General features: G+C 39.2%; 1 protein-coding gene and 1 non-coding gene across 7 annotated transcripts in view; both read right to left on the bottom strand.

The window, feature by feature from the left end:
* Positions 1-25,939, bottom strand: part of DIS3L2 (DIS3 like 3'-5' exoribonuclease 2) — a 362,444-nt gene that overhangs the window by 326,076 nt on the left and 10,429 nt on the right. The window lies entirely within an intron of this gene.
* Positions 18,221-18,354, bottom strand: LOC133236131 (small nucleolar RNA SNORA62/SNORA6 family). Its single transcript, XR_009732756.1, has one exon. It is a non-coding gene; the product is annotated as a small nucleolar RNA SNORA62/SNORA6 family (small nucleolar RNA).

The raw sequence follows: 25,939 nt of genomic DNA, 5'->3' as shown, positions 1-25,939 counted from the left end.
AAAGCGTCTTTTAATTTCATGGCTGCACCCACCATCGGCAGTGATTTTGGAGCCCCCCAAAATAAAGTCTGACACTGTTTCCACTGTCTCCCCATTTATTTGCCATGAAGTGATGGGACCAGATGCCCTGATCTTCGTTTTCTGAATGTTGAGCTTTAAGCCAACTTTTTCACTCTCCTCTTTCACTTTCATCAAGAGGCTCTTTAGTTCTTCTTCACTTTCTGCCATAAGGGTGGTGTCATCTGCATATCTGAGGTTATTGATATTTCTCCCGGCAATCTTGATTCCAGCTTGTGCTTCTTCCAGCCCAGCGTTTCTCATGATGTACTCTGCATAGAAGTTGAATAAGCAGGGTGACAATATACAGCCTTGACATACTCCTTTCCCTATTTGGAACCAGCCTGTTGTTCCATGTCCAGTTCTAACTGTTGCTTCCTGACCTGCATACAGATTTCTCAAGAGGTAGATCAGGTGGTCTAGTATTCCCATCTCTTTCAGAAGCTCAATGAACTCCAAAAAGGAAAACTTCAAAGAAAACTACATATAGACTCATCATAATCAAACTGCTAAAAACCAAAGATACGGACAAAATCTAAAACAAGCAAAGGAAAATGGTACACTACACAGAAGGGAATACATTCAAATGGCAGCAGATTTCCTTTTTTTTTTTTTTCTTTTGGCCATGACACACAGTTTGTGGGATCCTATTTCTGAGACCTGAGCGCCAAAGAATTGATGCTTTTGAACTGTGGTGTTGGAGAAGACTCTTGAGAGTCCCTTGGACTGCAAGGAGATCCAATCAGTCCATTCTGAAGGAGATCAGCCTTGGGATTTCTTTGGAAGGAATGATGCTAAAGCTGAAACTCCAGTACTTTGGCCACCTCATGTGAAGAGCTGACTCACTGGAAAAGACTCTGACGCTGGGAGGGATTGGGGGCAGGAGGAGAAGGGGACGACAGAGGATGAGATGGCTGGATGGCATCACCGACTCGATGGACGTGAGTCTGAGTGAACTCCGGGAGTTGGTGATGGACAGGGAGGACTGGCGTGCTGCAATTCATGGGGTCGCAAAGAGTTGGACATGACTGAGCGACTGATCTGATCTGTTGTGATCTGATTTCTGAGACCAGGGATTGAACCCAGGCCCTCAGCAGTGAGTGCTTATTGTCCCAACCACTGGACCACCAGGGAATTTCCTCTTATCCTTTCTTACTGTCTTCTTTCAAGCCATCCAGAAGACAGCGGAACACTGTCAACACTTGTAAAACATCTTCTTATCATCTTCTAGGGGCTTCTCAGGTGACACTACAGGTAAAGAATCCGCCTGCCAATGCAGGAGACCTAAGAGACTTGGGTTCAATCCCTGGGTTGGGAAGATCCCCTGGAGAAGGAAATGGCAACCCACTCTAGTATTTCTTGCCTGGGAAATCCCATGGACAGAGGAACCTGGCAGACTATAGTCCATATGGTCGCACAGAGTCAGACACAACTGAAGTGACATAGCACACATCATCTTCTTTCATGATAGCCAGAAGACAACAGGACAACATTTTTAAAGAGCTGAAAGAAAAAACTATTGAACCTGAATTCTACATCCATTAAAAATATTCTTCAGAATGAACACAAAATAAAGACAATTTTCAGATAAAGGGGAACCAAGGAAATCCATCACCAGCATAACTGTACTACAAGAAACACCAAAGGAAGTTCTTCAGACTGAAGGTAAGGGATACCAGAGCAAAAACTAGATCCTCAGAAAAAACTGTTAAGTATTAGAAATATTTAATGTACATAAATTAGATCTCAATAAAATACTAAAAAAAATTTAAGGAAGATTATTTCTAACCTAGAATTCTATATGCAGTCAAACTAAAAATCAAATATGGGGGAGTAGAATAAAAGACATTCAGAAGTATAGATCTAAAAAAATTCATGTATTTTTTTCTTATGAAGCTAAAAAAGGATATGTTCCACAAAATGACAAAGTAAACTAAGGAAAAGGATGACATGGGATACAATAAGGAAGAAACACAGCACAAAAGAAGTACAAAGCCCAGGATGACAGAGAGAGGAGGCTCCAGGATCACAAATGCACTAGGTATAGAGGGCAACTGCTAGACTGGAGGACAAGAGAGTAGATCAGAATAGTCTCAAGACAGAGAATGATATGAAGATCCCTGCTACCAAAATCACTATTGTCTTTTTAACCTAAAGCAGAAAGTCTGAGTGAATCCAGTCTGCTTCCTGTTCTTGGGTCAACTTGACCATAACCAGATGAAGTCCCCACTCACTCCTGCAGTAACTTGATTCAGCTGAAGTCACTCATTTCTCCACACGCAAGTGTTCTACTTTCATCAACTTATGAGTTTGTGAATTAATTACAGGACAGATTATAAGCACGGTATGCTTCCTTTTATATATATAAAAAAGAAGGAAAAACAAAAATTACACACAAACATATGCTCATTTGTGCAAAAAGACACGCAAAATAATAAATTAGAACTAGTGAGACTAGATAACTACAGGGGGTAGGTGAGAACAGGGTAAAAAGGAGAAAAGTAGGAACTGGAATTTCTTTTCTCACTAAAAGAAATCGATGTTAACACTTTACTGCATATGCCTTCTTGTATATTCTAACTTTTGAAATCATACTCATGTTTCACGTACTCAAAAAAAAAAAGCAACATAAAATAAAATAAGAATGGGGGAAATAGCTAAAATGCAGTACAAATAAAAACAAGTGATCCTTACTATATTTAAAATGAAAAATAAACAACATAATAAAGGAATTGAGGGACAAAACTAACCCAAGTAACTTTTAAGCATATTATTTAACTAAGCCCTAAGGCTGAAGACAAAAAAGAAGGGTAAATGAGAATTAAATTCTAATCATAGATTAGTTTTTCACAGAGATATGAGTTAGCAACTCTACTTTCTGTGTAGTCTGCTGCTGCTGCTAAGTCGCTTCAGTTGTGTCCGACTCTGTGCAACCCCATAGACAGAAGCCCACCAGGCTCCCCGTCCCTGGGATTCTCTAGGCAAGAACACTGGAGTGGGTTGCCATTTCCTTCTCCAATGCAGCAAAGTGAAGAGTGAAAGGGAAGTCGCTCAGTCGTGTCCGACTCTTAGCGACCCCATGGACTGCAGCCTACCAGGCTCTTCCATCCATGGGATTTTCCAGGCAAGAGTACTGGAGTGGGGTGCCATTGCCTTCTCCTCTGTGTAGTCTAGGCTTGAACAAATAACTAAATATTTGTTTACTTGTTGGTACTATTATAGATAATAAGAGCCAGGTGTTTCAATGCTGGAGAAAGAAACATACAAAGTAGAAAGGCTAGAATAAACTCCACAGTACAGAGATGTAATTGGAACTATCACTGTAATTCAGTGGTTTATAATATACAAATATATATGTCTGTATTGCATACACACACACAAATGTATACAAGTATGTATGTATATATTCATATATTACCTGTCTTCTAAGAGGGCCAGGAATCAGTGATATTCCAGTAGCAATGAGCATATCTGGGGTCCATGTCTCAGTGTTTAAATATGATTCACTGTTGAAAAGAATCAAGGCTCCTTAGAAAAAGGGCCAACTCTTAGACTGCAGAAGGGAAAGAACAAAGTGAGCCTAGAAAAGAAGTTGGCAAACTACAGCCCACAGGCCAAATCCAATCAGCCACCTGTCTTTGTAAATAAAGTTTTATTGGAACACAGCCATGCTCATTCATTTATAAATTGTCTATGGCTGCTTTCCTGTTGTGAGGGTGGAGTCAAGTAATTTCAACAGAGACCGTATGGCCCACTAAGCCAAAAATATTTACTATCTGGCTACTTACAGAAAAAGTTTGCCAAGCCCTGGCTGAGAATGTCTTGTTGTTTCAGAAAGTAAGGAAAGACTCAAAAAATGAGGGGGACATGTCAAAAGTTCACAGGAGGCAGTTAAAAAGTCTCCTACTGGCCAAAATTATGACAACTTTTAAGTATCAAAAATTTTACATGATAACAGATTATATATAACCCATTAAATAAAATGAGAATCCATGAGTTCATACTGATAAAGACAAATATGTAAATAAATAAAATGGGGGAAGCTCTCCTTACCTAAGAACCCCAAATAGTAAATGTAGAAAAAAATGATGGAATTGGAAAATTACCATTGGTAATAATCATAATTAATTAACATTCATCAATGGATGTTAAAACTAGTGGATGAAAATTTCAGGAATAATAGAATATTAAATAGTCTGAAAATAGTCTCAAAGATACTTATTGAAAACAAGGAGGAAAAGCATATGTTGATGGTGGAGAAATCTGGAAGATCACTTTTAACCAAGTGATCAAAGTAAACACTTGTAATGGGACAAATCAATATCATATGCCTCCTGATACGACACATTAAGAAAAACATGTCGCTTGTGAAACATCAATTAAACCCAAACTGAGGGACCTGCTACAAAATAACTGGCCTATAACCTTCAGAAATGTTAAATTCATTAAAGGAAAAATTCCCAAGTTAAAGGAAACTAAAGACACATGACAACTCTTTGCAACTTGTGATCCAGAATTGGGAAACTTGAAGACGTGTGAATACGATCTATAAACTAGCTAATGGCATTATATCAATGTTAATTTCCTGATTTTGATCCTTGCATAATGGTCACAAAAGAGAAAGGCTATGTTTTGACTATCTGCAAGTTACTCTCAAATAGCTCCAAACAAAGGTAAAGTGGGAAGGGCTATTAAACTAAATGCAGTAAGATATTAATGCTGAGGAATCTGGTGAAGAGTAGAGAGTAATATTTTGTACTATTCTCGCATCTTTTCTGTTGGTCTAAAATTACACATCTTCAAAAATAATCCAAGTTTTTAATTATAAAACCATATTTGTTTATTGAGTTATAATTTTATCATGCTAAAGAACATTGCCAACAGCTAAGAATATATCAATTGAAAAGCACTCCCTAACATTATACAAATGATATACTTAATAAAAGAAGCTCAAATAATCAGTTAAAGGATATGTGTTCTAGAAAATCATTCCATCCTGTTTCACGTGGGCCAAGAGATTTATTAGCTGCAGGCTCTAATAAAGTGATCTCAAATGAGAGTTATGTCAATAAAAACACTGCCTCTCAACAGGTCAGAAGTGACTTTACTCACTTAAATTTTACAAAATATTTGGAGGATTTAAAAGATTGAATGTCCTGAAAGGGACAACAACCCAGCACTTTCTGCAAACACAGCTGTTGGTTAAAGCTCTTGAGAAAAGAAAAGCTCTGGAATGAGAATCAGTTGTACGAAGAAATAATGGTTATAAAATACTAAGAAAATTTTGGAATCTCCTTAATAGCTGACCTGTTGCTAAATATGTACTTTATTACTATTAGGTTGGTGCAAAAGTAACTGCAATTTTGCATTGTTGAACTTTGCCATTTGATACTGAAATACATCCTTAAATAAATGTGATTATGTTCAGCATCATTTTAATGTGCATTTCTCACTTTATGTTTTTTTGCTAATGATTTATTACTTGATGTTTATTTTATAATTATTTTAGACTAGGGCTTCCCTTGTGGCTCAGCCGGTAAAGAATCCACCTACAATGCAGGAAACCTGGGTTCGATCCTTGGGTTGGGAAGATCCCCTGGAGAAGAGAACAGCTACCCACTCCGGTATTCTAGTCTGGAGAATTCCGTGGATGTATATAGTCCATGGGGTTGCACAGTCAGACCCAACTGAACAACTTTCCCTTTCACTTTTTCAGGGAAATGATGTTAGACAAAAAGCAAATGCAAGTGATTTTCTTATTTGAGTTCAAAATGGGCCGTAAAGCAGCAGAGACAACTCTCAACAACAACACATTTGGCTCTGGAACTGCTAATGAACCTACAGTGCAGTGGTGGTTGGTTCAAGAAGTTCTGCAAAGGAGACAAGAGCCTTGAAGATGAGGAGCACAGTGGCCAGCCATTGGAGGTTGACAACCCAATTAAGAGGATCATCGAAGCTGTTCCTCTTAGAACTAGAGGACAAGTTGATGAAGAACTCAACATTGACCATTTCTTCGGTTATTCAGCATGTGAAACAAATTGGAAGGTGAAAAAGCTCAGTGAGTGGGTACCTCATGAGCTGACCAAAAATCAAAAAAATCATTGTTTTGAAGTGTCATCTTCTCCTATTCTATGCAACAACAATGAATCACTTCTCAATCAGATTGTGACGTGCAACGAAAAGTGGATTTTATACAACAACCAGTGATGACCAGCTCAGTGACTGGATCAAGAAGAAGTTCCAAAGCACTTCTCAAAGCCAAAGTTGCACCAAAAAAAGGTTCATGGTCACTGTTTGGTGGTCTGCTGCCAGTCTGATCCACTGCAGTTTTCTGAATCCCACCAAAACCATTACATCTGAGATGTATGCTCAGCAAGTGATGAGATGCACCAAAAACTGCAATCTCCGCAGGCAGCATTGGTCAACAGGAAGGGCCCAATTCTTCTCAACAACGCCCAACCACACGTCACACAGTCAACGCTTCAAAAGCTGAGCAAATTGGCCTACGAAGTTTTGCCTCATCAGCCGTATTCACCTGACCTCTTGCCAACCACTTCTTCCAGCATTTCGACAACTTTTGCAGGGAAACCACTTCCACAACCAGCAGGAGACAGAAAACGCTTTCCAAGAGTTTGTTAAATCCCGAAGCACAGATTTTTATGCTATAGGAATAAACACACTTAGTTCTTGTTGGCAAAAATGTGTTGATTGCAACGGTTCTTATTTTAATTATTAAAGATGCTTTTGAAAGTGATTTAAAAGTCACAGTCTGAAACCCCAGTTATGTTTGCACCAACTTAATATATCCTAGGGACCTTGTCAGGCCCTGAACACAGAGCAATAAATGCATGACCGACAAGGTCTCTCCTCTCATAGTACTTATAATCTAGGGGATGGAGAAGACAATAAACAAGTAAACAGACAACAAGGCAGTGAAACAGAATGATGAGGTAGTAACAAATGAGACGGGGAAAGAGGACACAACTATACCTCTAGCAATTAGAAAAAGCCTCGAGTGAAAAGTTAATTCCAAGCAAAGATCTGAATGACAAAAAATCCATGTGAAGGTCTCAGCGTATGGCCTTCTGGGCAGAGGGAATGACAAGCGCAAAGACAACAAAGGAGAAACAATCTCAGAATGTTCAAAGAACTTTTAAAAACGGATCTCATTAATATTCTCAATACAGTAGATGATACCACAGAATTGTCAAGTCTGTATCAGGTGTGATAATGGCACCGTGACTCTGTATGACAATTTACATATTGCATATGTATATGTATGTGTATATAGAATAAACGACATCAGAGATTTCTTGAAAATATTTCATTAAAGGAAAGAGATATAAAATATGAATGAATAAGGCAAAAGTGAAAAAATTCTTGATTTTGGTAAAAAATGAAGGCTGATGAACTACTCTTTCTAGTTTTTCTATGTTTGAAATTTTTTGTAATTATTTTAGAAAACTCCACATAACAGAAACTTCATGCAAAAAATGGCAAAACCTCATTCATATTTTCTTTCTCTTACTTTAATATTTCAGCTCAGCTCTTACCTCTGCAGTTCTGTATCCTGATTACCTCATTTGAAGAGACATAAAGGAAAGTTTTCAGAACAAGTACACACTAGACAGGTCTGACACTCTACGGCTGAGTCCAGTTTTTACAACAAACAGAAATAAACTATCTAAGGCAGGTTTGGAACCCAGAGAGAATTAAAATGAGAGACTATAAAATAAACAGCCACATACTGATAAACAAGAAGTCATTCTCTCTGAGAAAAACAGGAATTGCCTGAACTAAGGATAATCCTCCCAGAGATTAAAAAAACACAATAGGCTTCTTCCCCTCCATTCCTTGGAGAATGTTCTGGCAAAGGTCTCCAGATTGTGAAATCCTGTCAGTTTTCAGACTTGATCTCACTTGACCTTGGTGTTAGCACTTGACACACAGATGAAAATTCCACCTCTTCCTGAGACTCCACCTCCTTGGCAGACAAGACAGAAGTGCTGCAGACGTCCATGCTTCTTCCTTCGAAGAGCAAGGGTCGCATCCAGAGCCCCGCCTGAGAGATGACAACCTTTGTCCCAGGGAACCAGTTCTAAAAGAACCAGGAATAGGTCCCTATCCCAACATCTACGATCTATCAAATGATGTGTCAGAAACAGTCTATTTCTGGTAACATATTGGAGTCAATATTCTCTGAAAAACCTTCTGATACCAAATTACTACAACTGCTGAACAAAATATTACCGACTTGAGAGCACAGCTGAGCTCTCAAGAGAGAAAAGAAAATCCCCTGGAGCTAAAAATCAAATGAGAGGCAGAAACCAGTATATGTAGACGCTGAGGCTACAGAGACCGTGGGAGCATGTCCTGGTATCAGAACCAAGAACCCAAAGGCCTATAAAGCTACAAGGGGGAAAGGAGACAAAGCCCTGAAGATATGAAATATAGACGAGCAGAGATTAGCCCCAATGCAAAAAATCAAGACCACTGAGGGGCAACCAACTCAGTGAAAAGGTAGACTGGAAAAAAAATACACCTACTGATAAAAAAAAAAAGTCAAGAGATATGCCTGTTTTGACCTGGGCTCCAAATGGGAGCAAAGGAGAGTTGCCCCAGAAGATTCATAACCACAGGCCTGCACTCATGCATTGTAGTCATGCTAACCCCAAACACAGGCACTAACTTCAGGTACCCCATGCTGGCAGTGTCCCAGGGCGCTGGCTGAACCAAAAAAATCATCACAACTACTCACTTCAGAATATTCCCACAGTCAAAAGCCGGAAAAGTACTTACAAAACACATGAGGAAGAGCGCCACCACAACCAGAAATCAAAAACAGAAAAATGTGATGCAAAGGAATGTGGCGTCATAAAGATTACAAGACATAATATTTTAAAATTATATTGTGCATAAAGAAATAAAAGAAAAAATACAAACAACTAAAAGACCTTAAAAAAGACAAATTTTAAAAGAAGTAAACAGAACTTTTAGAAGTAAAAAGTAACTAATGGTGATTAACTTCATAGGTAAATGAAACTATACTGCTTTTCCTCTTGAGTTTTTAACATTAGATAGTTTAACATGTTCAGTTCAGTTGCTCAGTCGTGTCCGACTCTTTGTGACCCCGTGAATCACAGCACGCCAGGCCTCCCTGTCCATCACCAACTCCCGGAGTTCACTCAGACTCACGTCCATCGAGTCAGTGATGCCATCCAGCCATCTCATCCTCTGTCAACCCCTTCTCCTCCTGTCCTCAATCCCTCCCAGCATCAGAGTCTTTTCCAATGAGTCAACTCTTCACATGAGGTGGCCAAAGTATTGGAGTTTCAGCTTCAACATCAGTCCTTCCAAAGAACACCCAGGACTGATTTTCTTTAGAATGGACTGGTTGGATCTCCTTGCAGTCCAAGGGACTCTCAAGAGTCTTCTCCAACACCACACTTCAAAAGCATCAATTCTTCGGCACTCAGCTTTCTTCACAGTCCAACTCTCACATCCATACATGACCACTGGGAAAACCATAGCCTTGACTAGACAGACCTTTATTGGCAAAGTATTGTCTCTGCTTTTTAGTATGCTGTCTAGGTTGGTCATAACTTTCCTTCCAAGGAGTAAGCGTCTTTTAATTTCATGGCTGCAGCCACCATCAGCAGTGATTTTGGAGCCCCCCAAATAAAGTCTGACACTGTTTCCACTGTTTCCCCATCTATTTCCCATGAAGTGATGGGACCAGATGCCATGATCTTAGTTTTCTCAATGTTGAGCTTTAAACCAACTTTTTCACTCTCTCTTTTACTTTCATCAAGAGGCTTTTTAGTTCCTCTTCACTTTCTGCCATAAGGGTGGTGTCATCTGCATATCTGAGGTTATTGATATTTCTCCCGGCAATCTTGATTCCAGTTTGTGATTCATCCAGCCCAGCGTTTCTCATGATGTACTCTGCATATAAGTTAAATAAGCAGGGTGACAATATACAGCCTTGACGTACTCCTTTTCCTATTTGGAACCAGTCTGTTGTTCCATGTCCAGTTCTAACTGTTGCTTCCTGACCTGCATACAGGTTTCTCAAGAGGCAGGTCAGGTGGTCTGGCATTCCCATCTCTTTCAGAATTTTCAACAATTTATCGTGATCCACACAGTCAAAGGCTTTGGCATAGTCAATAAAGCAAAAATAGATGTTTTTCTGGAACTCTTTTCCTTTTTCCATGATCCAGTGGATGTTGGCAATTTGATCTCTGGTTCCTCTGCCTTTTCTAAAACCCATGGTTCCCATATGGGAAAATTCTTGGAGAATTTTGAGCGTTACTTTACTAGTGTGTGAGATGAGTGCAATTGTGCGGTAGTTTGAGCATTCTTTGGCATTGCCTTTCTTTGGGATTGGAATAAAAACTGACCTTTTCCAGTCCTGTGGCCACTGCTGAGTTTTCCAAATTTAGTTAAAAACAAAAGTATACTGTCTGATGTGATCCTCAATGTATGTAAAGAAGATATTTAAGACAACTAATTAGAAAGTAGGGAAGATAAAGGTGCCTAAGTGGTGGTTAAGTTTCCCACATTTTAACAGAAGTGGTAAGATATCAACACTAACAGACTAAGACATAGTACAGAGGTCAATTCTACCCAAACTGACGTGTTTTTTTTTTTTTTTTGCCAAGCTTATCTTAGTTCCCTGACCAGGAATTGAACCTGGAGCTATGGAAGCGAAACCACCAAGTCCCAATCACTGAACCACCAGGGAACTCTCTCAAACTGATTTTTAAATTCAACAGTCTTTTGGACTCTGTGGGAGAAGGCGAGGGTGGGATGATTTGAGAGAATAGCTTTGAAACATGTATATTATCATATGTGAAACAGATCGCCAGTCCAGGTTCAATGCATGAGACAGGGTGCTCAGGGCTGGTGCACTGGGATGACCCAGCGGGATGGGATGGGGAGGGAGCTGGGAGGGTTTTTTTTTTTTCTTAATAAAAGATTAAAAAAATAAATAAATTCAACACAATTCCTATCAGAATCCCATGATTTCCTGCAGATACAGACAAGCTTATTTTCAAATTTAAATGCAAAGGAACTAGAATAACCAAAATAATGAGAGGGGGAAAAGAGAATAAAGTGCCCAATTTTAAGCTCTAAAGCTACAGGAATCAAGACAGTATGATAAGAGACAGACATACAGACCAATGGAACAACAGAGAACCCAGAAACAGACCCACACAAATACAGCCAACTGATTTTTGACAGAGGTGCAAGGCAAGTGAAGGGAGGAAAAACACCCTTTTCAACAAATGGCGCTGGAGTAAATGAACATCAGTAGACAAAAAAATAACCTTGGCCCAACCCCCACAACTTCTAAAATAAATAAACTCCAAATTAAGTCTTAGATTCTATGACACCAAAGACATCGTCCATAAGGAAAAAAACTAACTGGTATTCTTTTTTCATTTCTAGGACCTGGACATAGCTGAAAGGTAATTTTAAAAATTTTTACTCAATGTGTTGAATATTAGAGCTCTTCTCAGATCTAGAATGTAAGCTCTGTGAGCGTGAGGCCTTGTCCATTTGGTTTACCACTATATCCCAGGGCCTAGTAGGGCTGGTGGAGAAGGCAATGGCAACCCACTCCAGTACTCTTGCCTGGAAAATCCCATGGACGGAGGAGCCTGGTGGGCTGCCGTCTATGGGGTAGCACAGAGTCAGACATGACTGAAGCGACTTAGCAGCAGCAGCAGCAGTAGGGCTGGCACATAGAGGGCACCCAGGAAATGTTCACTGAATGAAGTAATTAAAACAGATGCCCTTAGCCAATATTTTATAATAAGTATAAATGAAGAATAACCTTTAAAAATTGTGAATCACTATGTTGTATTCCTGAAACTTTCTATACATACTATTGTATATCAACTATATAAAAAAAAAAAAAGCTGTCCTGTTACTCTTCAACAACTATAAATTATTGTTATAGAGCAGGAACTATGTCTTATGCCTGTTTCTACACAGTGGCCTACAAAGTAGACACTAAATAAATGTTGTTGATAACATGATGATAAGTGATCACAGCCTAATGTCACAGTGGGAATTAAAAAGACAATCTGGCAATAAACTTTGACACTGCTAAAAAAGAAAGAAAAATCTATGTAATGTTTCTCAACTAATATTTTAAAAGGCAATAATAATAGTTAGCTTCAAAATACTAAAACATTTCCCCATATTCCAGAATTTAAGAAAATTCTTAAAGCAAGTGAACTATCTTTCCCCTGCTTATGAAATTATCTTCTAAATTCATATAATACTCTAGAACCATAGTGCTTATTGTAATATTTATCTGAATTCTTAAGTTTAATATTTTCACATCTTGATAATGCACAGTAGTACATCAATAAAGGCAGGAAGTACATTAAGGATATTGCTAGAGTAGATCTAAATATCATCTCCCTGCCTAATAAAGACAGAATCATCTTAATGTCACTGAAGTACCAGAGTTCAGATCATAAATAACACAACAATAAGTGTTTAAGATTTTCTATGAGGCAGCAGCATACAAAACCAAAATTGAAAAAGATCATCCAGGATCTTCTCAAATATAAACTTTGCTACCAAATAAGGCTCCAAAATGTTATGAGGTAGAAGTTGCCCCATTTTTCAACAAACAGCTTCATTTCTCATGTGTACTTTGTACAGAATTATATTATAAATTCAATCTTATATTTCTTTTCCATATTTTATTATTACGATTAACATCACCTACAGAATTTCTAAATTGGAACAAGATTACTTCTTATGCTTTAAAGACTTTCATACCAGTTGGTACTTTCAAATCCCTGAAATTTATTCTATCTTCTCTTTTGGGGATAAATGTACAGATGTGGAAGACAAATTCTAGCCAAAGTAGCAAAAGGCTCAGGCTAAACAAAAGCACCTTTAGGAAATGAGGAAAAATCTCTTCCCATCCTGTGTGGGAGGGAGCAGATAGATAAACTTGTGAAATCTAAAGGGGCAGAGACTGAAGAAAAACTTTGTTTTTTTTAAAACAGAAATCAGGATCTAAAGCAACACAAGAAAGCACCCACTGGTATCAGAATTCATGCTCAGTTCCAAATAGCAAAAGAAAGTGTCTCATTTAAAAAAAAAAAAAAAAAAGGTTTTATTGTCATAATGTGAAAGAGTGGTCACACTGGAATATCTTCTCCATGATCAGTAAACTTGGGCAATAATAGGATAAAACAATATTCTCTGGCCTGAAGTAACTCAGGACAGTACTTCAGCAGCACTGAAAAAGCTACTCAGAAGGTACTGAAAATTGTGACATGTATTTCATGAACTCCTAGCCCCTGTTATCAAACAAAAAGTCTGCCTAAAATTTTCATTACTTTGGGGAAGACTTTTTTATCTTTTATTTTGGAAATTTTAAAACAATCACAAAGTAGAAAGATGTAATGAATGTATGCTCATCACTCAAATTCAATAATTACCAATACTCAAAGTTATTTCATCTCCCCCTATACACACACAGCACTTCACTCCCCCATACACACATACATATATTAAATCATGCTGAAGCATGTGAGAAGATTTTTAATTTCCCTTTTAAAAACTCTAAATTACAAGTCATAAATGGCAAAATATTCTACTCAACAAACAATTCAATAAAAACTACTATTATCACTTAAGGCCTTACATAAAGCACACATTTTATGGAGCAAGGTTATCCTAACAGGTTTAGTCCGAATTTCATGCTGTGGTACAGAAGCAACTAATTTAATCATTGAGCTGAAAACTAACTCATCCACTAGCTATATGCAAAATGTGAATGATAATAAAAGCCATCATCGAGCCACATACATCAATCTCAAAATTAATAAGACAAAGGAAAAAAGCTACAGAGCTTATTCATATGGCCAATTTTACCACAGTACTTTGGAAAAATATGTGACTTTCAGAAATCTATAATCAACTGGGCAAAATGACTAAAATATACAATAATTTAAAGCAGTCTTCCCTCAGTTCAGTTCAGTTCAGTTCAGTCACTCAGTCGTGTCTGACTCTTTGCGACCCCATGAATCGCAGCACGCCAGGCCTCCCTGTCCGTCACCAACTCCCGGAGTTCACTCAAACTCACGTCCATCGAGTCGGTGGTGCCATCCAACCATCTCATCCTCTGTCGTCCCCTTCTCCTCCTGCCCCCAATCCCTCCCAGCACCAGAGTCTTTTCCAATGAGTCAACTCTTCACATGAGGTGGCCAAAGTACTGGAGTTTCAGCTTTAGCATCATTCCTTCCAAAGAAATCCCAGGGCTGATCTCCTTCAGAATGGACTGGTTGGATCTCCTTGCAGTCCAAGGGACTCTCAAGAGTCTTCTCCAACACCACACTTCAAAAGCATCAATTCTTCGGCACTCAGCTTTCTTCACAGTCCAACTCTCACATCCCTAGGTTCATTTTATTTCAACTACTTTTTTTTTAAACGTTAAACAAGAGATTAACATTAACCTGGCTTCTATTAGTTCTTTACTCTTTTTTAATGTCGGTTCTATCTGACTTTCTTCTCAGGAAGGTGTTGCTACACCAATGCCTACTCTCAGGGCTGCAGCCACAAACATCTGGAACTTTCTACCTACAGACATGGTTGGATGGCATCACCGACTGGATGGACATAAGTCTGAGGAAGTTCCAGGAGTTGGTGATGGACAGGGAAGCCTGGCGTGCTATTGACCACGGGATCGCAAAGAGTCAGACACAACTGATTGACTGAACTGAACTGAACTGAACCTACAGATTCAGCCCCAGGGAAGATAAGGTCTCACTAAGGACCATGCTCCTGCCTCCAACACAAGGTCGCCATGGCATCTCACAGGACATTCCAGAAGAAGACATGCAAACTCAGAAGCAATCACACCATCCCCTCAAAGTCACAGAGAAGAACTGTAGCATCATTCAAGGCACCTGGAAGAATACCAGACCTAAAATCCTTAACAGCAAAATGACTAAGACAAAATGCAGACCACAGATAGAAAGACAAGGGCACTTTAATGACACGCAGCCAATCTGTGGACTTTGGATCTGGTCTGTCAGGTGATCACCCTGTACCAGGAGACCTGAAAGAGGCCTTACAAAGACAAACTGCTGCCAGTCCTCCTTTTTGTAGAGAAACTATGTTCCATGTTCACACCACTCAACGTAAGTTTGAAAGATGGTGACTCTAGGGTTTGCAGTCTTTTCAAAACTCTGTTTCCAACATAAAAACCTCTACCACTCATAAGACCATCACCATGGATTTAATAAGTAATAACTTCAGGTAGATAGCAAAGAAACAGGACAATCCAAGAAAACAAATAACTGAAACAATTCCAAAAATACTGAAACACAACAAAGACAGACCTGCGGCCTTCCTTATCACTGCTTCAAAAACAGAACTCAAAACAGCAGCACTGGAATCCTTGCTTCTCAGGGAGACAAAACAAACCTAAAGTCTACAGGTATCAGGAAATAAGCCAGGCCTCCACTTCCACTCCAGAGCTTGAGTTTCCCAGCACTGACATAAGCCTTCCCAGCAGATGAGCAGAACACGTGACAGCAGCTCCACAGCAAAGTTCAGGATCTTGGGGTTACTTTAAAACTTCAGCTATGAGAATTCAACTTGTCACTTAGGGGAAGCTCCACTATCAAGACCTTGCTACTTTCAGATTCACATAAAATAGGAAACCTATATTCACACAGAGCCTCTGTGTACACGGCATTAATCCAGATGTGAGGAATTCCAAAGTTATGATTCCCACGGCAACTGTAATCTTGGCAAACCCACACACATGTATTTTGAACTACTTCAGATGGGTAGTGACCTTAAAAAGAACAAAGCACATTACAAAGAAAAACTCCCAGACAGATCGGAGATCAGAAAATTACCTTCCTTCAGAGAGTGGAGCTCTTTCTTTGAGACAATTAACAAAGACTAGCCCAAGCACTGAAGAACATTATGCTGGAACAATTCTTACCTGGCCTGAAGGACAAGGGCCAGACAACTTAACGGGGTTTCCTCTGAACACTCACTTCTAACTTGCTATGACAATCAGCTGTTAGATATTTAGAACTTCATTTCAAATATTTAATATTTTCAAAAAGTAACAAATGCTAATCAGATGCAGAATAGGCTCAATTTTAGTTCTCACTTGAAGCAACAGATGAAATATTTAAATTATTACTAAATAGATCATCTATTGAAAAACAAGTCAAATAATACTTGCTTATGTCAGTTAACACAGAGAATGGTTCCCTGGTTCTTAATTTAAGGTTAAAATGCCAGTTTCCAGAGGGCTGAGTACTACTAGAATAGGCTAAAAGGCTAATAGAAGAAAGTAGAATTTAGTGGTTAAAAGACTTCTGAAGCCAAAGAGCCCAGGTTTGAATCCTCTTCTACCACTTAAAAGTTGTGGCTTTCGGCAAGTCACTTAATGTCTCCGTGCCTGTTTCCCCATCTAAAACGGGCAGTAATAAAACCTAGCATGTGCAGCTGTCTTGAGTATTAAATGAGGTAATATTTGCAAAGTTCTCAGAGCAGTAACTGGCAGACAGTAAGCACTCAATAAGCATTCCCTGGTAGCTCAGCTAGGAGAGAATCCACCCACAATGCAGGAGACTCTGTTTTGATTCCTGGGTCAGAAAGTTTCCCTGGAGAAGGGACAGACTACCCACTCCAGTATTCATGGGCTTCCCTGGTGGCGCAGACAATAAAGCATCTGCCTGCAATGCGGGAGACTTGGGTTCGATCCCTGGGTTGGGAAGATCCTTTGGAGGAGGGCATGGCAACCCACTCCAATATTTTTGCCTGGAGAATCCCTATGGACAAAGGAGCCTGGTGCACTACAGTCCATGAGGTCGCAAACTAAGCACACATTATTAATGTAAAGATTTTTATTTATTTCACCTTGGCAGCAATCTTTATTTGATAAACCAGCACCCACACAAAGACTTTAAAAATCTAAAAATAATTTTAATACTATAATGAAATTTTAACCAGTCTCTTTAGCACAACAATAATAAATGACCTTCTCTCCTCTTGCCTCTGTCCTCTACCTGTCTTGTAATTAAAGACAGAATCCGAACTCCTCAGCCAAACACTCAAATTGCTCCATCATCTCTGCTGGTCCATCCTGGCTCAACATCCTGCATACTCCTGTAAGAACCTTCTGTTTCAACTAATTTTCTCACAGTCCTCTAAATACACCTTGTACTCATTCAACAAGCATCTGAAAATCTATGGAGCCAAGCAGTGTGCTAACATTATATGCAAAGATGACACAGAGTCTGCCCTTAAAAGACCACAGAAAATAATAGAAAAAGACATAAGCAAAAATAGTTTCAGTAGATGTAACTATAGTCACAAAAGAGCAAAGCGTTGGGTAGCTACACGGAGCGGAGTTGATCACTTCTGTAGATGAAGTCCCCTCAGGGAGGCTCTGCTCTGCTCAGTCATGTCCAATTCTTTGCAACCCCATGGACTGTAGACCACTAGGCTCCTCTACCCATGGAATTTTCCAGGAAAGAATACTGGAGTGGGTTGCCATTTCCTCCTCCAGGGGATCTTCCCAACCCAGAGATGGAACCCACATTAACTTTTGCGACTACTGCACCGCAGGAGGATTCTTTACCACTGAGCTATTAGGGAAGCCCAAGAAGAAGTAAAAACCTATATAGATCTTTAACCAGAAAAGAAACTAGAAAATGCTGCCAAAGACCCACAAGCCCTCCCCGAAATGCATCGGGTTCAGATAGTTTCAAAGACAGGTAATTTCAGTGTTATTTAAACTGCTGGGGAGAGAGAGGGGTTTAAAAAAACTTTTGGATTTATGCTCTAAGGATAAATAATAAACTAGATACCAAATGTGACAAAGAAAGAACACACACTCTTTCACATACAGAATTACATAAGAATTTTTGTTACAAACATAAATGCAAAACCCAAAATAAAATAAAAAATCTATCCAACATTTAAATGTTAAAAATTAAATTCCATGCATGCACGGTATAGAATGTTTATTTTAACATTAAGAAATCTGTTAACATATTCACTATACAGTAAATTAAATAAATGCAATGGAATCAAGCTATCATCAAGCTAAAAGACAAAAGGCACTGATCAAGTCCAACACCCATTTCATTTTCTTTCTAGTTGGAGCAAGGATTACTATCAAACTCCACTCTCTGGGCCAGTCACTCTTGCCACTCATACAGTACATGACCTACATCTGTGAATTCATTGGCCAGCCAACAGCCTCAACTCCAAGCTCTAACAATGTGCACCCAACTCCCATTCTTAATTAAGACTTCTTAGTAACTAGGACTAAAAAGAAATTTTCTTCTGATATGATAAGATCTCAAGGAAGCAACACCTCTTATGTAGCATTCAGACCAAATTAATACATAATTTGAATCTAATTATGAGGAAACACCAGACAAACCAGATGAGGAACGTTATATTTAAAAAGAAAAAAAGGCTGTCTTCTTCAAAAACTATCATGTCATAAAAGACAAAGAAGACTACAGAACTGTTCTAGATTAAAGGAGACATAAGAAACACGACAAGTAAATACCACGTGTGATCCCTCAACAGATCCTGTCCTCGAGGGGGAAAGATGCTGAAAGAGACTTTACTGGATCAACTGACAACTTGTAATAGAGGGCATATATGAGTAAACTCCAGGAGTTGCTGATGCATAGGGAGGCCTGGCGTGCGGCAGTCCATGGGGTTGCATAGAGTCGGACACTACTGAGCAACTGAACTGAACTGATGATCAAAGCTGTATCAGTGTTAAATGAACTAAGTTGATAACTCTTCTTTAGGTGTATAAAAAATATCCCTACACTTGGAAAATACTCATTGAAGTATTTAGGAGTAATCGTGTGCAATCATGCACAATAACCTCAAGAAGCTCAAGAAAATTTTTATTTTATATATGTGTGTGTGCCTGTGCATGTGTGTGTAGAGGATGAGAGAGAGGGAGGGTGAGCAAGCACAAAAAGGGTATATGCACTCTTGGGCATTTATCCCAGAGAACTGAAAACTTAGGTTCACACAAAAACCTGCTTATGCATGTTTATAGCAACTTTATTCATGACAGCCAAACACTGAAAACAACCCAGCTGCCCTTCCACAGGTGAATGGTTAAACAAGTGATGGAATACTGCTCAGCAGTAAAAAGGAACAAACTCTTGATACACGCAACAACCTGGAGAAATCACAAAGGAACTATTTTGAGTGAAAAAAGTCAGTCTCAGAGGTTATGTACTACGTATCTCGTCCCATGTACAATGCATTCTTGAAACAACAAATTAGAGAGACAGAGTTTAGTGGCTGCCAGGGTTCAGGGAGGCAGAGAGCAAGGGAAACAACTACGGCTATGAAAGTGCAAGACAAGAGATCCTCGGGAAGGGATTATTCTCGGTCTTGACTGTGGTGGTAATCATACAAATCTACAGATGTGACAGAATGAAATACACACACAGAGTACAAATAAAACTGGTAAAATTGCAATAAGATGGGTGAGTTGTATTGATAATTAATTTCCAAGTTGTGATATACTATAGCTCAACAAGAGGAAACTCGGTGAAATGCACACAGGATCTCTCTTACAACTGCATGTGATTCCACAAGTATCTCAAAATAAAGAGCCTAATTTAAAAGTAAAGTTTAAAAAGGATAAAAGTTAAAACGACAAACAGCCAGAAAATAATTCATGGATAATGGTAAAGCACTAGAGGCATTCTGAGAACAGGAAAAGGCTGCCAGCTATAATAGTTATTCAGTATTGTTCTAAAGAAGCTAGTTGCTGCCATATGACAAAAAGGATAATATAAATATTAGAAAAGAGACAAAATGATCAATTATAAATGAAATCATAGTCTACCTAGAAAATCCAACATAATCAAGTGATAAAGTATTACAATATGAGTTCAGTAGTGTCCAAATACAACACAGATGGTTGTTATCTGGAACTGACTAACTGAGGGTTTTTCAACTTTACAACGGTTGAAAGCGACACACACAGAGTTCCTGTAGAAACTCTACTTCGAATTTTGGTCTTTTCCTAGGCTAGTCATATATGGGAGATGATCTACTGTGATGCTTGCTGCTGAGCTGCAGCAAGCAGTCATCCACACCCTTAGAAGGGTGACCAACTGATACACTTACAATCATTCTGGACCCAGACAACCCTTCTGTTCTTCACTTTCAGTACAGCAGTCAATAAATTTCATGAGCTAGTCAACACTTTATTATAAAATAGACTTTGTGTTAGATGATTCTGCACCACTGAAGGCTAATATAAGTGTTCTGAACGTGTTTAAGGTGGCAAGGCTATGCTATGATGTTAGGTAGGTTAAGTGAAATTAAGTGAAAGTCGCTCAGTTGTGTCCAACTCTTTTGACCCCATGGACTATACAGTCCATGGAATTCTCCAGGCCAGAATACTTCGTGGGTAGCCTTTCCCTTTCTCCAGGGCATCTTCCCGACCCAGGAACCAAACTGGGGTCAGATTCTTTACCAACTGAGCCACAAGGAAAGCCCAGTTAGGTAGGTTAGGTGTAATAATGGAGAAGGAAATGGCAACCCACTTCAGTACTCTTGCCTGGAAAATTCCATGGATGGAGGAGCATGGTAGGCTACAGTCCATGGGATTGCAAAGGGTTGATCACGACTAAGCAAGTTCACTGGTTCACTGATTTGAGAAGTAATCCCAGATGATACCACTCTAATGGCAGAAAGTGAAGATGAACTGAAGAGCCTCTTGATGAGGGTGAAAGATAAGAGTAAAAAAGTTGGCTTGAAATTGAACATTCAAAAAACTAAGATGATGGCATCCAGTCTCATCACTTCATGGCAAATAGAAGGGTAAAAAGTGGAAGCAGTGACAAAGTTTATTTTCTTGGGCTCCAAAAGCATTGCAGATAGTGACTGCAGCCATGAAATTTTTTAAAAGACACTTGCCCCTTGAAGGAAAAGCCATGACAAACCTTGACAGGGTATTAAAAAAGCAGAGACATCACTTTGTCAACAAAGGTCCATCTAGTCAAAGCTATGATTTTTCCAGTAGTCACGTATGGATGTGAGGATTGGACCATAAAGAAGGCTGAGTGCCAAAGAACTGATGCTTTTGAATTGTGGTGCTGGGGAAGACTCTTGAGAGTCCCTTGGACTGCAAGGAGATCAGACCACTAAATTTTAAAGAAAATCAACTCTGAATATTCATTGGAAGGACTGAAGCTGAAACTCCAATACTTTGGCCACCTGATGTAAACAGCCGGCTCATTGGAAAAGACCCTGATGCTGGGAAAGATAGACGGCAGGAGAAGGGGATGCCAGAGGATCAGATGGTTGGAAGAGCATCACCAACTCAATGGACATGAATTTGAGCAAACTCCAAGAGATAGTAGAGGACAGAGGAGCCTGGTGTGCTGCAGTCCATGGGATCTCAAAGAGTGGGATGTGACTTAGTGACTGAACAAGGATCCCAACATAAGGAAGATCTGTATATAAAAGTCAACAGTCTTTTTATTATATTCCACTAATAATCAATTTCCATGGGGTAGCAAAGAGTTGGGCATGACTGAGCGACTGAACTGAACTGAATAATCAATTAGAAAATTTTGTAAAAAAGAATTTTGTTCTATTTATATATACTTTTAAATCGTTTACATAAGTCATTTGCAACTATTTTTTACTACTTAAATTTTTCCCCCAGGAATATAAAGACTATGTACCTCTAATAAGCTTCTCCAAAACAACATATTACCAGTTCTCCCCCATTAAGTATTGTGTTTATCTTTCTCTGATTTGCTCTTCCTCAGTATCCAGTCCACACTTCACTTGAGAACCCAAAGATTCTAGAAAGCAGATTCAAACCTATTTTCCAATTCTCCAAAGCTTTAAGTACTTGGAACAAGCCCAAGCCAGATATAGAGATGAGGATCTAAGGTTTCTTCCAGCTCTCAATCTCCATCTTGCCAGGAGCTAGAATCCCTTCAGTCAGCTCTAGGAGACTCTAAGAGTGCATCCTTCTGCAGACCTCAGGAACATCTTCAAGAGGTTTCTCTCTCCTATGAATTCCAATTTCACAGACAGTGAACCTCATTCTAGAGTAGAATCACATTTAATCCATCCATTTCTAGTCAGAGCCTCTCACACGAGCCCCCACTGCAAATGCGAGCTGCTGCTAAACCACCATCAGCCCAATCCATTTCCTCCAGGTGGATCTGTTATGGGGTGCATCCTAGGTAAAAGCCAAGACCATGTCTCAGTCCTTACACAGAGTCCTTATACATTCCTGCTAAGTTCCAGGTCTCCCAGGATAACAAGAAACATCCTCAGTTAAGAAGCAAAAAGGATAGAAGAAAATAAATTATTTTCATAGTTCTTGAAGAGCATGGAGCCTATTAGAGAAGCAAAGAACGGCATACATTTTTAAGAAAAGGAAGAATTTCTTTCATTTTATTTTAATATAAATTCAACTCTCTCGTAACATTTTCACTCCAAAAACAGCAGGGGATTAAATTCTCAAACGAAATATGGCACTGGCCTATACCATCCTAAAAATGCCAGCAGTCTAGCAATGAACCATCTCTTTAATTTTAGTAATGTTTGGTATTTTCTTTCTTATAAGAGCATGAACTACTTTTGTCAAACATTATATATACATATATATGTACACATAAAGTTTTACCTCTATTCACTAATAATAAAAACAGTCTAGATTTGTTAATTAAAAATAATTATGCTTTCTCAGAAATCAAGTTGGTTCAGTAATTTAAGAGGTTTTCAATATTTACAGATAATATGACTGCCCATCTTGAAAAATCTCAAAGGATAAACTCACAAATTATTAAGACCAATGATTTCAGCAAGAATGACAGAAAAGGCAGATTCAACAACAAAAAATTATCAACAAAATTCCTATATGCCCACAATAATAAATTTAAAAATATGAGAGGATAAAAGATCAATTCTAAGTAGCAACCAAAATCACAAAATGTTGAGGAATTGAGACTTCCATGGCGGAGCAGTAGTTAAGACTCTGTGCTTCCAATGCATGGGGCACAGGTCAGATACAGTAAAAAAAATTCAACGTAACCACAATTGAATTCCAGTCACAACTTTTTTTACAGAAACTAAGAAGCTGATCTTAAAAATCAAATGGAAGAAAAAATGGGCAAAGAATGTGAATAGACATTCTTTCAGAAAAGATATATTAATAGCCAAGAAATTTATGAAAAGATGTCCAAAATCATGAGGCTCATTCATACTCAAATCTAGAAAATAACTCCTAGACACCTGTTGGTGGTGGTTTTAATCACTCAGTTGTCTCTGACTCTTTGCAACCCCATGGACTATAGCCCTCCGGGATCCTCTGTCCATGGGATTTCCCAGGCAAGAATACTGAAGTGGGCTGCCATTTCTTCTCCAGGGAATCCTCCCAACCCAGGGAATCAAACCTGTGTCTACTTGCACTGCAGGCAGATTCTTTACTGCTGAGCCCACCAGGGAAGCCCAGTCACCTGGTAGGGAGTTAGAAATCCTTGATTTTCATCTTTTCTTCTGAAGTTGCATCAACAAGGAATTCATGGGGGTAGAGAGGGTTAACAGCAAAAGACATGTGTGTGCTCTTTGATGAAACTCACTGAGAACCACTAGTGATCACTTCAGGGGGCTCCAGAAAGAAGGGCAGTTGTTGGAACCGAAGAGTAAAAAGGTTTGCTGAAGATAATTAAAAGCCCTGCAAGAAGAATGATGTGACTTGAACAATAAGACATTTTTCCATTAATTATTTTTTAAGCAACTGAAACATAATGAAATCCTGGATGAAACCTCAGTTCTCAATTTCTTTGAGATACAAAGATCAGAGTGAGTCCAGTTGAGCACTTGAAGTGGCCGGACCAATTCTGCATGTGGTGGGCAGTTGTGAGTGCAAAGACAGTATCACATGTACTCCTTCCTACTAGCAGCCAGAAGTAAAAACGTCCCAAAGAAACAGGCTTGGGCTCTGCCCACAACACTGTCATCTGAGCATTCCTTTCATTAGAACAATACAAGATTATACAATGACCCCTAAGTTGAAGCAGGATTCTAGATGCCTGAGAAAGTGGGATACTCTTAGGGTATGGTAAGCTGACTGCTGACACAATCAATAAATGAATTAGCGTAAAGTATGCTGACTTCTTCAGAAGGAATTTTATGAACACAAGATTTAAGACTTCTTATACAATAAGCAATGCAATCACAAGTACTAATAAAGGTTGGATGGCATCACCGACTCGATGGACATGAGTTTGAGCAAGCTCTGGGAGTTGGTGATGGACAGGGAAGCCTGGTGTGCTTCTGTCCATAGGGTCTTAAAAAGAGTCAGACACAACTGAGCGACTGAACTGAAGAGTGCTATGTAAGAAACTGCTATCAATCAATCAATAAACCTAGGAATGAATTATGTGCAAGACTGTACTAAGGAATGAAGGGAAATTTTAAAGTCTACATCACTGAATCAGAAGCATGCAGCAGTTGAAATGACAAGATATATAAAAAAGCTGTGTTGGGGACTTCCTTGCTGGTCCAAGGGTCGAGAATCTGCCTTGCAATGCAGGGGACGGGACACAGGTTCAATCCCTGGTCTGAGAACTAAGATCCCACATGCTGCAGAGCAACTAAAACCCATGCACTGCAACCACTGAGCCTGTACGCCACAACTACAGAGATTACATTAAGATGGCTGCTGCTGCTAAATCACTTCAGTCGTGTCCGACTCTGTGCGACCCCATAGACGGCAGCCCACCAGGCTCCCCCATCCCTGGGATTCTCCAGGCAAGAACACTGGAGTGGGTTGCCATTTCCTTCTCCAATGCATGAAAGTGAAAAGTGAAAGTGAAGTCACTCAGTCATGTCCGACTCTTAGCAACCCCATGGACTGCAGCCTACCAGGCTCCTCCGTCCATGGGATTTTCCAGGCAAGAGTACTGGAGTGGGGTGCCATTGGCTTCTCCACATTAAGATGGCAATTCTCCCCAAATTACTGATAGACACAATACAACCTGAATCAAATTCTCAAGCAGAGTTTTTTGAAAAGCTGACAAGCTGATTATAAAATTAATATGAAATGAAAAGGACCTCAAAAAGCCAAAGTCTGCGAAAGAACAGCAAAGCTGAAGGACTTACACTGTCTGACTTCAAGTCTTTTTTACAAAGCTATAGTAATCAAATCAGTGTAGTACTGGCATCAATACAGACCAACAGATGAATGAAAACAAAAAAAGACCAGAAACGGAACCAAAAATATATATAAATTTTCAACTGAGGTATAACCTAGGTACAAGGGAATTTAGTGAAAATATAGTCTTTTCAACAAACAGTTCTAGAACAATCAGATTCCATATACTTAAAAATGAACTCTGATCCATAGCTTGCACTATGTATAAAAATGAACTGAAAGTAGATCACAAGTCTACAGTAAAGTGAAAGTATTGGTCACTTAGTCCCGTCAGACTCTTTGCAAACCCATGGACTGTAGCCCGCCAGGTTTCTCTGTCCATGAAATTCTTCAGGCAAGAATACTGGAGTAGGTTGCCATTCCCTTCTCCAGGGGATACTTCTGACCCAGGTCAAACCCAGATCTCCTGCACTGCAGGCGGATTCTTTACCATCTGAGCCACCAGGGATATAGGGTAAAATCTAAAACTATAGCTTCTAGAACATATCACAAACATATTATTGTGAAAATAGGCAAAGAAACTTTTTAAGCAAGAAAAGCAGAATCCATAAAAGAAAAAATTGTTAAGTTGGACTTCATCAAAATTAAGAACTGCTCTTCAAAAGTCATCATTTTGGAGAGTTCTGACAAAACATGGTC

Source organism: Bos javanicus, chromosome 2 (assembly GCF_032452875.1).
Source record: "Bos javanicus breed banteng chromosome 2, ARS-OSU_banteng_1.0, whole genome shotgun sequence".
NCBI classification, from domain to species: Eukaryota; Metazoa; Chordata; class Mammalia; order Artiodactyla; family Bovidae; genus Bos; species Bos javanicus.
Note: the sequence above shows the minus strand (reverse complement) of the source record. Positions and strands in the feature narration are given on the sequence as shown.